Genomic DNA, 13,836 nt, shown 5'->3' on the forward strand with positions numbered 1-13,836 from the left:
CCTACAAGTCTCGTATAGTGTAGTATAAGTCTAGTATTGTATAGTTTGGTATGGTATATCGTATAGTGTAGTATAAGCCTATATGTCTATACGGGACCTAAACTACACCTATAGTACTATATGGTACCTATATGATACTACATCAATAGGCCTATATGGGACCTATACAAAACTTATACTACACCATATGATACGATACTATACGATATTACACCTACTCATTAAAAATTGAATAAAAATTTTAATTCCAACAAATTTTGGAAACAAACACAAAGAAATGAAGTTGATATTCCAATACCTTGAATATCAATGAGTTTCGAAAATCAAATGTACCCTAAGAGTGTTTTAACGTTTTGGCAAGAAATGAATTGTGTGGTTTCAAAATATGTTATACTTAAATTAAAAGAAGAAGCAAACTTAACATGTACTTAACATCCTCATGCCAATATCAGGTAGCCCACTTAATAGAGGCATATACTTTTTTAAAAGGGAGTTTCCAAGTTCAAATCCGAACAAAGAAAATTTTCATATTATTAAAGTAAAGTAAAAGAATAACATTTATTATTAAAAAAAATAGTAAATTACAAGTTTTGTCCTTTATGTTTGTCCCAAATTTCAGGCACTATCCTTTACCTTTAAAATCGATGACTTTTTACTTAATGTTTGAAAATGTTGCACGTTATGTCCTTTATGGCAAACCCAGTTATAATTTTCAGTTAAATTAAGTCATGTGCAGGGCACATGAGGGTAGAAATGTCATTACACCTATGTCTTTCCCCCTTATTTAAAACCCAGTTACACCTTTTGCAAATTAGGGTTCATCATCACTTTGCAAATATAAATTGCACCTATGTCTTCCCGAGGATAATGTTGACAACCTTGAAACGAAGTACAAAGTTCATGAGTGCGTTAAAGCTAAAGTTTTGAAGGTGATAAACATTTACATTATATTTTGAATTGGATTTCACAATCAGAATATTAATGTATTAATCATGTGGCTGTTAATCTTCATTTTGTTTTCAGATTGATGAAGAAAGACGAAGAATATCTCTAGGGATGAAGGCATCGTATTTCCATACCGATGTTGGAACCGGAACGCCTGCAAATCATTGTTCTGATTCAATCAACGAGAATAATTTCGAATCAGATGAGGAAACGCCTTTCGAGGTCCAGGAGCCATTGATTCTGTCCGAGAACGGGAATCATCCAATGTTAGCGGAAGTGGAATCAAGGGCTTCGGTCCTTCCGCTTGACGTTTCGTTGGATGAAACCGAGTAAGGGTGTTCATCGAATCGAATATCGAACTTTCGAATTATTCGAATCGAATTGTTCGAATAATTTTTATTTTTCCTTGAATTCGTATTCGATTAGAATTCGGCTAAAACCTACTGAATTCGATTCGAATTCGTATTCGATTAAACATTCGAATTCGAATCGGATTTGAATAAATTCGATTTAATTCAGATTCTTTAAAAACATGTCAAAAAACTTTCAAAATGAAACATAAATTTTAAAGCAGCCATAAAGCATGATATGACATTAAAAAGTTCAAAATAAAGCACCATAAGTCTAAAATTCGAAACGAGAAGTCGGGAATAACCACTCCACATTACAAGTTAATATTTTTACGCTTTGAAATCTATTGATAGATTTGTTACTTAGGTTTTAGTTATGGGCCATGTAGTGGGTTTGATAATGGGTAATTTTAATACTTGGAAAAAATGAGCATAATTTATAGTATAGCCTAATAAAAGTTATATATGTATTATATATAAAAATAATAAACAAAATGTATAATTTTTATTCGAATTTCAAATCGAATCGAATTTGAAATCATAAATTCGTATTCGATTCGTATTCGATTTACTTGACTCGAATTGAATCGAATTCGAATTCGAATTCTTATAATCGAAACGAATTCTTGATAATCGAATCGAATTTAAACGAATTTCGAATTTTTCGAATTCGAAACGAATTCTGCACACCCCTAAAACCGAGGACTCCCCCATGGATGATGTCGGTGCTCAAAGTCCCGAAGCTCTTGATAATGTAACAAAAACGAGTGAGAACAAAGTTAAACGCACCAAGAAGAAAGAGATGGAAGAAAGGGAAAGAGAAATTAGGGCTGCTGAGGAAAGACTATTGCAGAAAGACATACCGAGGACCGCCGATGACTACGATAAGTTGACCAGAAGCTCCCCAAATTACTTTCTTCAATTTAGAAAATGAATTTGGAAACCCCCCAGAGGTATATGCAAATTAGGGTTCATCATCACTTTGCAAATTAGGGATAGTTTGTAGCTCTGTATTTTTTATTTGTTCATGCGATGGTGGAGATAGTGGGTAGTCGATGGCAGGTGGTTGGAAAGAGAGAGAGTGTGTGTGGGTGTGTTGAGAAATTGCAGGAGAGATGTTTTATTTGTTTTTTTAAAAATCATTTATAAATTAAGATATGAAAAGACAACGCTACCCTCATGTGCCCTGCACATGACTTAATTTAACTGAAAATTATAACTGGGTTTGCCATAAAGGACATAACGTGCAACATTTTCAAACATTAAGTACAAAAGTCATCAATTTTAAAGGTAAAGGACATCGCCTGAAACTTGGGACAAACATAAAGGACAAAACTTGTAATTTACTCTTAAAAAATACTTAACATCCTCATAATTTCATTTAGGTTAGTTGCCACATCACTAAGTCATTAAAAGAAGTATGAGATGTTAAAACTTATTATGATCCATTTACATAATATAAATTAGCAACATGTTAAGGCATTGAGGTGTTGTACACCATGTTTTGGGGGTTTTTTAAAAAAATTGATATTTCACTTTAAACCTAAAACTATTTGATTTTGTAGTTTCAACCCAAAAGCTTTAGTTTTTCCAATTTAACCTCACAACTTTTTTACATTCAACTCTGATCCCCTAGGTTTTTCATATTTTGCAAAATTTTTCGTGTTATGTTTAGTTCTAAATTTGGCGAGCTAACATAGCACAATGTGTGTGGTTCAATGATTTTACGTTTTGTTATACGCTTCGTTCTAAATTTTGTGAGATAACATGGCACAACGTATGTGTGTGGTTTAGTGTATTTACGTCGTCTGTTTTTTCCCGTTTAATAAGTTCGTCACAACGCGTGAGTCCTAAATCGAGTTAGTTATATTTTCTATGTTTTATATGTTGGTCTAATTTCTCTACGTTAAGACGCCGCAACTTCAATGTTGGTGGCCGTTGGCTATAGTGTGGCTTTGGTGCTATTTGTCATGGTTTTACGCCCCCGCCGCAACGCGAGGGGGCTTAATACGATAGCTTATTTATATGGATACAAGTCGTGTAACGTAGTAATTATGATATCATTAATTGTATTGAGCTTATTTGGTGAATTACTTATTTGTATAAGATGGTAATACGGACTTAACCAACAAAAACATCTTTAACACATTATCAATGTGAATCTGATCAACAACTTGTCAATTTCGTTGGCCGCGACGCAACGCCCACGGGTCAATCTTCTAGTTACAACTAAATATGATCCATTATAAACCAAGTAAAACAAGTTAAGATCCTTTATATTACATTCAAACATATATAACTAGAGCTGTAAACGAACACGAACAAGGCTATGTTCGTGTTCGTTCGTTAAGGAAATTAACATGTTCGTGAACTGTTCACGAACGCATACCGAACATAAGTTTATGTTCGTGCTCGTTCGTTAAGAAAATTCAGTTGTTCACGAACAGTTCGTGAACACTAGTCTCGAACACAAACGAACGAAAGCAAATAAAAAGAAACCCAAACGAACATTTAACTTGAAAATAAAAAAATAAAAACATCGTTATCCTTAAACATTGAATATAAGTAGTTAAATACAACCATCAAATGATAAATCAAAACACAAGAAGTCTATTAGAACACCAAACGATGAATCAAGTTTAACTAGTTTAGACATAATTATCCTGAAAAATGTCTCAGAATGTCCAAATTTTAGCTACTTAGAAAAAAGGGGTTTCAAGTTTTCAATATGTTTAGATAAAAGGTTTATTATTTATTATTATTTTTTTGATATAATCAAACAAACACGAACGAACGTAAACGAACATATTACCGAACGTTCACGAACGTAGTCGAACGAACAAGACCTGTGTTCGTGTTCGTTCGCTAAGCTAACATAACGAAATTTTTTGTTCGTGTTCGTTCGTTAAACTAATCGAACGAACATAAACGAACTTCCCACCGAACGATTCACGAACTGTTCGCTGAACGTTCGGCTCGTTTACAGCCCTATATATAACCAACTAGAACCAAATATCACCTATTAAAACAAGTGATGACACATCACAATCAAGTATGACACGTTAAGGACTTGTTATGACCCAGACTTGTTGTAACCCACTAAGACTTGCTATAAACATCACTACCAATTAAATAAGACCAATTAAAACAATGTATTATCCTTTATATGACACGTTAAGGCTTGTTATGACCCAGACTTGTTGTAACCCACTTAGACTTGCTATAAACATCACTACCAATTAAATAAGACCAATTAAAACAATGTATTATCATTTATAACCCATTACAACCAAATACGACCAATCAATACTTATCATTAACATTACTATTATAATTGTACTTTCTATGGTATTCAAACTCACAAAAGATTTCATTGGAATGTTAAGTATTATTACAAATGAATCCATTTAAACATACATTTTTTTTTACTTCGTTATGTATTTAAGGCGGATGATTATTCAAACAACTAATCTTCTATTCGGTACTATAAAATTAAGCATTATACAGGAGAAAGGTGTTGACTAAACTACTTTGAATTGGTCCTTTGGACGTATCCTTGTTTTAAATATATCAGTCAAGTTCATAATATATCTGAGCGCTACAAAGATTAGTTGTTGTTGTCGTTTTATTATTATTTATTATTTTTTAACAGTTTTTTCTTCACCTAACAGTTTTTCATCACCTAACCTTGCAAGCAGATTTGGACCGTTACCACTTTTGTGGGGGCAAAGTCGAGGCATGTCAAATGGTGCTATTCAACATCCCAGACGAAACAAACCGTTGTCACCCTAATCGAATTTTTATCTTCAAACATTTAAGATCAAAAAGTTTGGAAAGGAAATTTAAATGCAACACCCAAACTAACTGATAGGTTGGTAAAATATCATAACTTAACGGTTTTAATTACATGAAGATGTTTTTTAGAATACAATACTTTGATATGGTTTATGTTTTGTAGTCTTTCATAGGTTTAAGGCGTATTTTGAAGTTCACCAAAGCTTTGGATGGATGTTAGAAGAAACAAGGCCAAGAAACGGAAGAAAGGGGTCGAGAAATGGAAGAAACGGGGTCGAGAAATGAAGGAAACGAGCCGACACAAGCGACGGCGTCCGACGCCCTGCCTCGCGTCAGCGACGTTCCTTTGTGAAGATATCAGAATTGCAATGTCGTTTGGGGGTCCTAAGTCATCAAAGTTTTTTTTGTTTAATTTATGAAACTTTAAACAATCTTGCATTAGGACCCCAAAACGACTTTGCAATTCTGTATATTCAGCAAAAAAAAAATGTTTAAATTTATACTTATATATGACCTTATTAAGTAAAGAAGATTTTAAATTAAAGTTTTCTCTTAAAAGGTAATAAATGCAAACATTTATGATAAAATTGTAAAATATAAAACTTTAGTGGTCAGATGATAAAACTAAGAAAATAATTGTAGCAAGATTTTAAATTAGAATTTTCTCTTACAAGTAATAAATGTAAACTTTTATGATAAAAATTGTAAAATGTAATACTTTAGTTATTAATATGAGAACTAAAAATTAATTGTAGCTAACTTCATCTTTTATATACATAACAAATTTTTATTGGTATCGGTTTAGTTCGTTTCGTTATCGGCACTTGTAATAACAACCGAAAGAAAAAAACAATTGATCTACAACAATAAAATCGAATATCGATTGAAAACAATAAAAAAGAATCCGAAAGTACCGATGTTGTTGGTTGGTATCGATCTAGTATGGTACCGGCAATCGATTAACGAACACAAATTATTGAAAGTATACAGACATGATTAAGATTCGAAAATAATCAGAGTTATAAATAATCAAAATTCTCATTTTATTTGTAAGAAAAATCACTATAATTTTCATGCACTAAAAGAAATTTTTTATTTTATTGTAGCTAAACATTTGCTTTATCTCATTTTAGTTTTAAGAAAAATAATTATAATTTTCATGCATTAAAAGACAAATTCATAATACTGTAGCCAAGCATTTGCTCAACTATATATATAACTAGTTTTTTTACCCCGCGCGTTGCACGGGAATTTGAATGTTATTGGTTCGCTTCATTACACAGTTGGAAAAGTTTTGTAATTATGTTAAAAATGCGAATGCAGGTTCTCCATAGACGCCATTGGTTTCTTATAATTGTGTTGAAAAGAAATATGTATGTTATGCTTTGTCTTCTATAATTGGTTTTCAACATTAATGTTTTTGTAATTATGTTAAATACGCCATTGATTACATAATATTATATTTGTTTTATGACCGTGCGTTGCCATGGGGATGTGAAGGGAATTAAGTCGGTATAAGTTAACTTCGTCACGATTTCGACAAATATCATAGCAAGCTTTAAATAAAATGTAAAAATAAAGTCGTAACACAACCAAAACGATATCTACATTTGTGCGATTCGATTAGAAAAAAAGCGCCCACTAAACAGTTCCGATATTACTACATTTTTCATTTATCTCGATTTTTAATTTTCAGTATTTATCTAAAACAAAACCTTGCAATTGTCATCTCCGTGAGTGATAAGTGGCTAAGAAAGGAGTTATCCATGTTGGTGCACTTGTGTCTGTACTTTGTCTGTATTCGGTCTGATATAAACGATGTCCTGATTTGTGTTGTAAGTTGACCAAGTCAACCATCCTCCGGTTTGACTTAGTCAACAGTTGAAAGATGTTCTGATCGAAGGATAGCCTCGAAGGATACACCTGATCCTTCGAGGTGATCGAAAGATATGGTTCGACCATGGTTCGACCATTAGACCTCGAAGGATGATCCTTCGAGGTCCATGCTGATCTTTCGTGTAACATGTGGTCGACAGATGATCCTTCGGACCATCTGTCGAATCCTTCGAGCAGACCTGCTGAGCTGGGTATATATACCCATGCATGTGTTGAGTTCTGGAGTTCTGCCATTTTGCACCGAGAGATAGAGAGTGTTGAGAGCATTCTGTCGGAACTCATACACACACACACTTGAGAGTTTACATGTTAGATTTGTAAACATTGTGCTTGTAACCGAAACCTTCATTTGCATTAATACGACTAGTGTTAATCGGTGAATCTTTGTGTGATTGTGTTTCTACTTGTCTCATCCCGGTTTGCCTACTAGCTTGGATTCCGCACTCGCTAGTGGGTTTGTATAACAAGGTATAGGTTTGTTCTCGATCCTCCGAGAGGGACCTACAAGTGGTATCAGAGCTAAGGCTCTTAACCTTGTTTAAAACCGGGTTTTTACAAGTTTTGGTGTGTTGAAACACTTGGTTTTGCACCTGTTTTTACTAAGTTTCTTGCATTTTCTTTGAGTAAAAACGTGTCTAAACTAACCGGGAGTGTTCAAGTTTGGGTTGGGTAACATAAAAATTGGTTTTTAGAAAACTTTGTGTTTTCCGGTGGTATTCCGGTGTGTTTCCGGTGACTGAGCTTGAGGATAAGGTTTTGCCTTTTTGGGTATAATTTTTGAAAGTCAAAAGGTTGGTGGAAAGTTGTGCAGAAACATCCCTTCTGCCGAAAGCAACTTCACCAACCCCATCACCTTTTTCACCAACCTTTCACATCAGATCAGATTGTGTCAGAGCTCTCGAAAGATATCTTTCGGCATCGAAAGATTATCCTTCGATATCTGTCGATCAAGGAAGGCTCGAAAGATTAATATCCTTCGACCCATCCTTCGAGGTCTGGAACATATCCTTCGAGAAAGGAATCTTTTCGAAAGATTAGTGTCCGAAAGATTAGGATCCTTCGTATTGGTGAATCTTTCGAGATCTGTTGATCGAAAGATAAGGATTTAACACGAAAGATAAGGATCTTTCAAAAGGGAATCCTTCGTGTTCTTGAGTCTTTCGAGATCATTGTTCGAGAGTCAACAGTAATCCTTCGAGTACTGTTGATCCTTCGAACAAGATTATATCTTTCGATTGTGATTATATCTTTCGATTGTGATCTGTTTATTGTTAACAACTTTCTGTGATTTCAGATCTTTCGACCAGGGTCTTTCGGTTGTGTATCCTTCGGATCATTCTTACTTAGCATTTATTTTGCTCTTCTATCATGAATCCGAGTTGGTGGGGAAGTCCGGCTCCAGACAGTGGAAAATACATGAATACTAGTCAATCTCCATCATGGGCCGAATCTCCGGTATCTACATCCTCACAAACAAATGCCACTCCAGCTGGTCAATGGGCGTTTGTTTCAAATCAAACTCCGAGTATTCAAAGTCTTCTTCTAAGCGAAAGTGAAACCGGAAGTTTGAACAGGCCTCCAAAGTTGATGCATCTTCATGAATATCCAGGATGGGTTGATCGTTTCCATACATACATTCTTGGTCAAAATACAGAGTTGTGGTTACGGTTCATTACGGAATTCGATCAAACTATCGAGGTTGCTGCTTCTTCGACAGCTACATTTGCCGATCTTCCTGATGATCAAAAGAAGACGTATGACTTAGAAAAGAAAGCATACGCTATTCTCACTCAAGCACTGAGCAAGGATATTTATCATCAGTTCGTCAGTTTCAAGACAACGAAGAAGCTGTGGGATGCATTGAAGACAAGAGGAGTAGGTAATGAAGCCACACGTCAACTAAGACGAGATCTACTGAAGAAAGAATTCGATGGCTTCACATGTATGGATAAGGAGTCCTTGGGAGATATGACAAGCCGTTTCTATCATCTGCTTACTGAGCTGACCAACTTTGAAGTCACAACGACTCCAACAGAGGTGGTAAAGAAGTTTGCCGATGCATTGCCTCCTCAATGGAATAACTTCCTGGAAATCTTGAAGTACAACGGAACGTTGAGAACTACAAATATCAACGATTTCGTGCAGCTTCTGGAGAACAAGGATCAGGAAGAAACTTTGAAGGCAAAGAGGGTTGCAGTGCCACAGAATCCAGAGATGTATTATGGCACCTCCACTTCTTCATCAGCAAAAGCCGGTTCACATGCTCCACTTCAAACGGCGTTTGTCACAAGCACGGATGTGTATGGCAATCCAGTGCAAGTTCCTGTAAAGCCGCCTCCAACCACAGATCTTTATGGAAATCCAATACAACCACCTCCTCCTCCTCCTGCTCAACAACCTCAATATGCGTGTTATGGAGGAACATCATCTGCTGCAGGTCAACAATCAAAGCCAAATACAGTACAGCTTGACACTTCAAGTTTTTCTAAAATCAGTGTAGAAGTAGCTAAGGAACACATGGAGCTGCTTAACACTGTAGTGAGCGCGTACTGTGGGTTGATAGAAGGTCAGATTGGAAACATTAATCTGACACAAGAAGATTACAGGCAGATTGATAAGGAAGAGATGGACTTGATGGATATCAAGTGGGCCTTTGCGAGTGCTGTGAGAAGAGCAAAGGATTGGATGGAAAGTACTGGCAGAACCAGCTTGGAAAGTAAGCGAGACACCAAGTATGGGTTCGATAAGCAAGCTGTTAAGTGCTTCAACTGTGGTGAACGGGGCCACTTTAAACGGGAATGTACAAAGCCAGCCCAGCACGGGAATCAAAACCCCTTCAGGAACCAAGGCAACCAGCAGAACAGAAACAATGATCGTACATTGGTGCCTGTCAACAACCAAACCAACCGAGCACTTGCAGTTCAGGTGGATGAAGGTTGTGACTGGTCAATCCAGTTGGGTGGTGATACTCCTGATGGAACAGCATGTTTTGCTCAGATTGTGAAGGAGCTAGTTCGCACCAGTGGTGGAGAATCTTCTGCCAGTGGTGATGAATCGTCTGAAGATGAAGACTCCTCTGGATACAGCAGGAGTGTTGATGAAGAATCATCCAACTCTGGTGATGATCATGTGGGTGAGACATCTAATGTTTCGGATGATATTGACATTGATGAACTCTTGGGGGAAGCTGTAGCAGAAACTCAAAGAAGATCTATTCTGGTGGATCAAGCTGCTTACTCTTCGTCTTCTCTCCATTCAGCCTTTATGGCTAATGTCGACGGTTCATCAAGTCAGGTATGTGTCGATGAACCCACTGCTGTTAATTGTGATGAATGTGCTAGGTTACATGCTAGGTGTGCTGATTTGGAAGGAAACATGTCTGAGTTGCAAGCCAAACATGATGCTTTACAAGCTAGTTTGTTTGACTTGCAAGACAAACATAGATCCTTGAGTGCTGATTGGTGTGACTTGCAAAGCAAGCATGAGGCTTTGCAAGAGAAATATGATGTGACATTCATCCACAATCAGAAATTGACTGTGGATCTCTCTAAATGCACAGAAGCCAACATGTTTTATGAAAACCATGAAAAAGAATTTAAGTCAGTAATTGAAACGTTAAAGAAGGATAAAACTGAACTGACTAAAATGGTTTCAAGAAAACAAACTGATATTAATTTGTATATATCTCGCCTTGAGAGTATGCAAAAAGAGATGGCTTGTGTGAAAACCGAAAGTGATGCGATCAAACTCAAGCTAGACAGTTATTTGAGTTCTAGCTATGTGTTAGATCACATCATTGACGTTCAGAAGGAAAAGAGAGATGTCACATGCATAGGTTACAAGAAATGTCCACCACCAGTGAGACATAATTATGACGCCATGCCTGATGAAGAGGACAGGGTTTTCTTTGAACCTTCTGTGCCTCTGGATGTTAAGGAGTTTGCTGCAGGACTCGGATACCAAAAGGAAGTATCCTCAGATTCAGATGTGTCAGCAGATACATTTGTAAGTGCTGAACAGAATCAAGATCCTCCAGTTGTGATTGAGGATGCTGATTCGTCTGATGATGAATCTGACGATACTGTCCCAGCAAAGTCTGATGCGGTAGTCAAAAATGAGGACATACCTCTTGAGAATCACATTCTATGTGATCCCCCTGTTCAACCCGCTAAGACTGTTGCAACTGAGTCCTCATCTGCAGGAGAGTCGGAGAGTGTGAATTTGCTGTACACTCTAGTTGGTGATGATAAAATTTACTCAGACAAAGATTTTCCCATTAAGAATGTTAATCAATCCTTAATCTGCAAAGTCTTTGAGAATTCGACGAGTAAGTTCTTGGGAAAGACAGGACCTAAAGTTACAGTTACTCAGTGTCCTCCTATTCCAAAGGCTGAAATTCGAAAACAATTTGGTAACAAGAAATTACAAACAGTGCCAACACAGCAAAATCATACCAAAACCAAAGGTAAAACACCGGCTCAAGCTAACAAGAAGCCGAACCAAAAGAAGAAGAAGAATGTTAACTTTGTGAAATCGACGGGAACAGACAAAATTGAAAAGTTTGAAAATCAATCTAACTTAGATTTTGTCAAGAAAGCTATTGTCGAGAAAAGAAATGAACCAAGCAGTTCAAAGCCTAGTACCTCGGGTTCACAAAGTTCAACATCATCGGCTAGACGATCACATGATTCTTCGGGGTTTGTAGAACGAAGATCATGTTTTGAGTGTGGAACCATTGGGCACATTATTAGAAACTGCCCATATCTTCATAAGCAGAAAGGAAAGGTTGATGATCCCCGTGGCAAAACTGACCGTAAGCCAACTGTTTCCACAAAACAAGATCCCCGCCTTGTAAAAGAAAGGGAAAGGAAACAGAAACGCCAACAGGTCAAAAAGATTGAAAAAGCGATTAAAACCGATGTGGTTCAAAAACAATCTGTTGTTATAAAACCAGAAAATTCTAAAACTTCAAATCATCAAGAAGTTAAAATTTTAAAGAAAAACACTGGTGAAACCAAACAGACTTGGAAACCAAAAACGGTTACTGAATCAGGGGGACCATCACGATTCACCAACCATCAAAGACAAGAAGTTATTGTCATTGATGAAAATGGAAGACCCAAGACCACAATGGCTTGGGTCCCCATCTCCAACTAATTCATTTGAGTTCATGTGCAGGGTGCTTCAGGAGGAACTATCAGTAGTCATTGGATTGTTGATAGTGGGGCATCCAGGCACATGACAGGCGACATGAAACTTCTCTACGACGTTAAATCTATTAGAGGAGGTTATGTTGCTTTTGCTGGAGATAAAGGTGGATACATTACGGGAGAAGGAATGATATCAAACGGGATTGTCAGCTTTGACAAGATCAATTTTGTGCAACAACTTGATCACAATCTTCTTAGTGTTTCTCAAATCTGTGACAAGCAGTTCTCAGTACACTTTGATGCTAATGGATGTTATGTGCTGAAACCCGGCTTCAAAATTCCAAAAGAATGGATTCTCTTGTCGGCTCCAAGGATAAATGATTTGTACGTCCTTGACATGAGCCAGGCTATTACTACGTCTGCACAAGCAACTTGTTTCGTTTCCAAAGCCACAGAAAAAGACACTATCTCTTGGCACAGACGAATGGGTCACATTCACTTACGCAAAATGAATCATTTGGTTTCAAATGAATTGGTGAATGGTGTTCCCCTCAAGAATTTTCATCTTCAAGACATCTGTGTTTCGTGCCAGAAAGGAAAGCAAACAAAGAAGAAGCACCCTACAAAGAAGATCAACACAGTGGCAGTTCCTCTTGAACGTTTGCACATGGATTTGTTCGGTCCTGTCAAGCACAAGAGTATTCGGGGTGATCAATACTGCCTCGTGGTTACTGATGATTATTCAAGATTTTCTTGGGTTGCGTTCATGGCACACAAGAGTGAAACCTTTGGTATTATCAAAAACTTAATCATTCAGATTGAGAATTTGTATAAGTTGAAGGTTAGGCGGATACGTAGCGACAATGGTACTGAATTTAAAAATCATTCCATGACGGAGTTCTGCACTTCAAAGGGTATTCTTCATGAGTTTAGTGCAGCTTATACTCCTCAACAAAATGGTGTCGCTGAACGTAAGAACCGCACATTGATCGAGACTGCTAGGACAATGTTGGTAGAGTCACAGTTACCCATTCCATTCTGGACTGAAGCTGTGGCCTCTGCATGTTACACATTGAACAGAGTCCTTACAGTCAAAAGGCACAACAAGACCTGCTTTGAGCTTCTTCAAAAACGGAAACCAGATTTGTCTTATCTAGAACCGTTTGGAGCTCCATGCACAATCATCGATCCTAATGGAAAGTTTGGGGCAAGAGCAATTGATGGATACTTTCTTGGGTATGCCACCCCTAACTTACGAGTCTGGAATCTAGAGACTAAAAGGGTCGAGGAATGGTCTGAGGTCAGAGTACAAAGGCACACCTTGCCAGTCAAAAATCCGGGTCAACCTTGGATGTTTGAGTACGATGACTTTTTCAATTCGATCAATGTTGAAGCCGTTGAAGAAAATGCTGCGGCTAGGATGTTTTTCGAGAGTGACAATGCAACAGTTTCACCGGTGGTTCGTCCGATTCTTGTTAATCAAGAACCATCTTCTTCGGTGAACAACAATACTCTCAACATTGAGGATTTTCATGATGCAAACGAATTGAACGAATCTTCAGAGGATGATGAATTTCTAGATGCAGATCAAGAAGCTCCTACAACAGCAGTTCATGGTACTTCAGAGGGTACTCCTCCAGTGGATACACATAGAACAGCTGAGACTACTGCATCATCCTCTTCGTCAATTCCGGGTCTTG

Source organism: Helianthus annuus, chromosome 11 (genome assembly GCF_002127325.2).
Source record: "Helianthus annuus cultivar XRQ/B chromosome 11, HanXRQr2.0-SUNRISE, whole genome shotgun sequence".
NCBI lineage: Eukaryota > Viridiplantae > Streptophyta > Magnoliopsida > Asterales > Asteraceae > Helianthus > Helianthus annuus.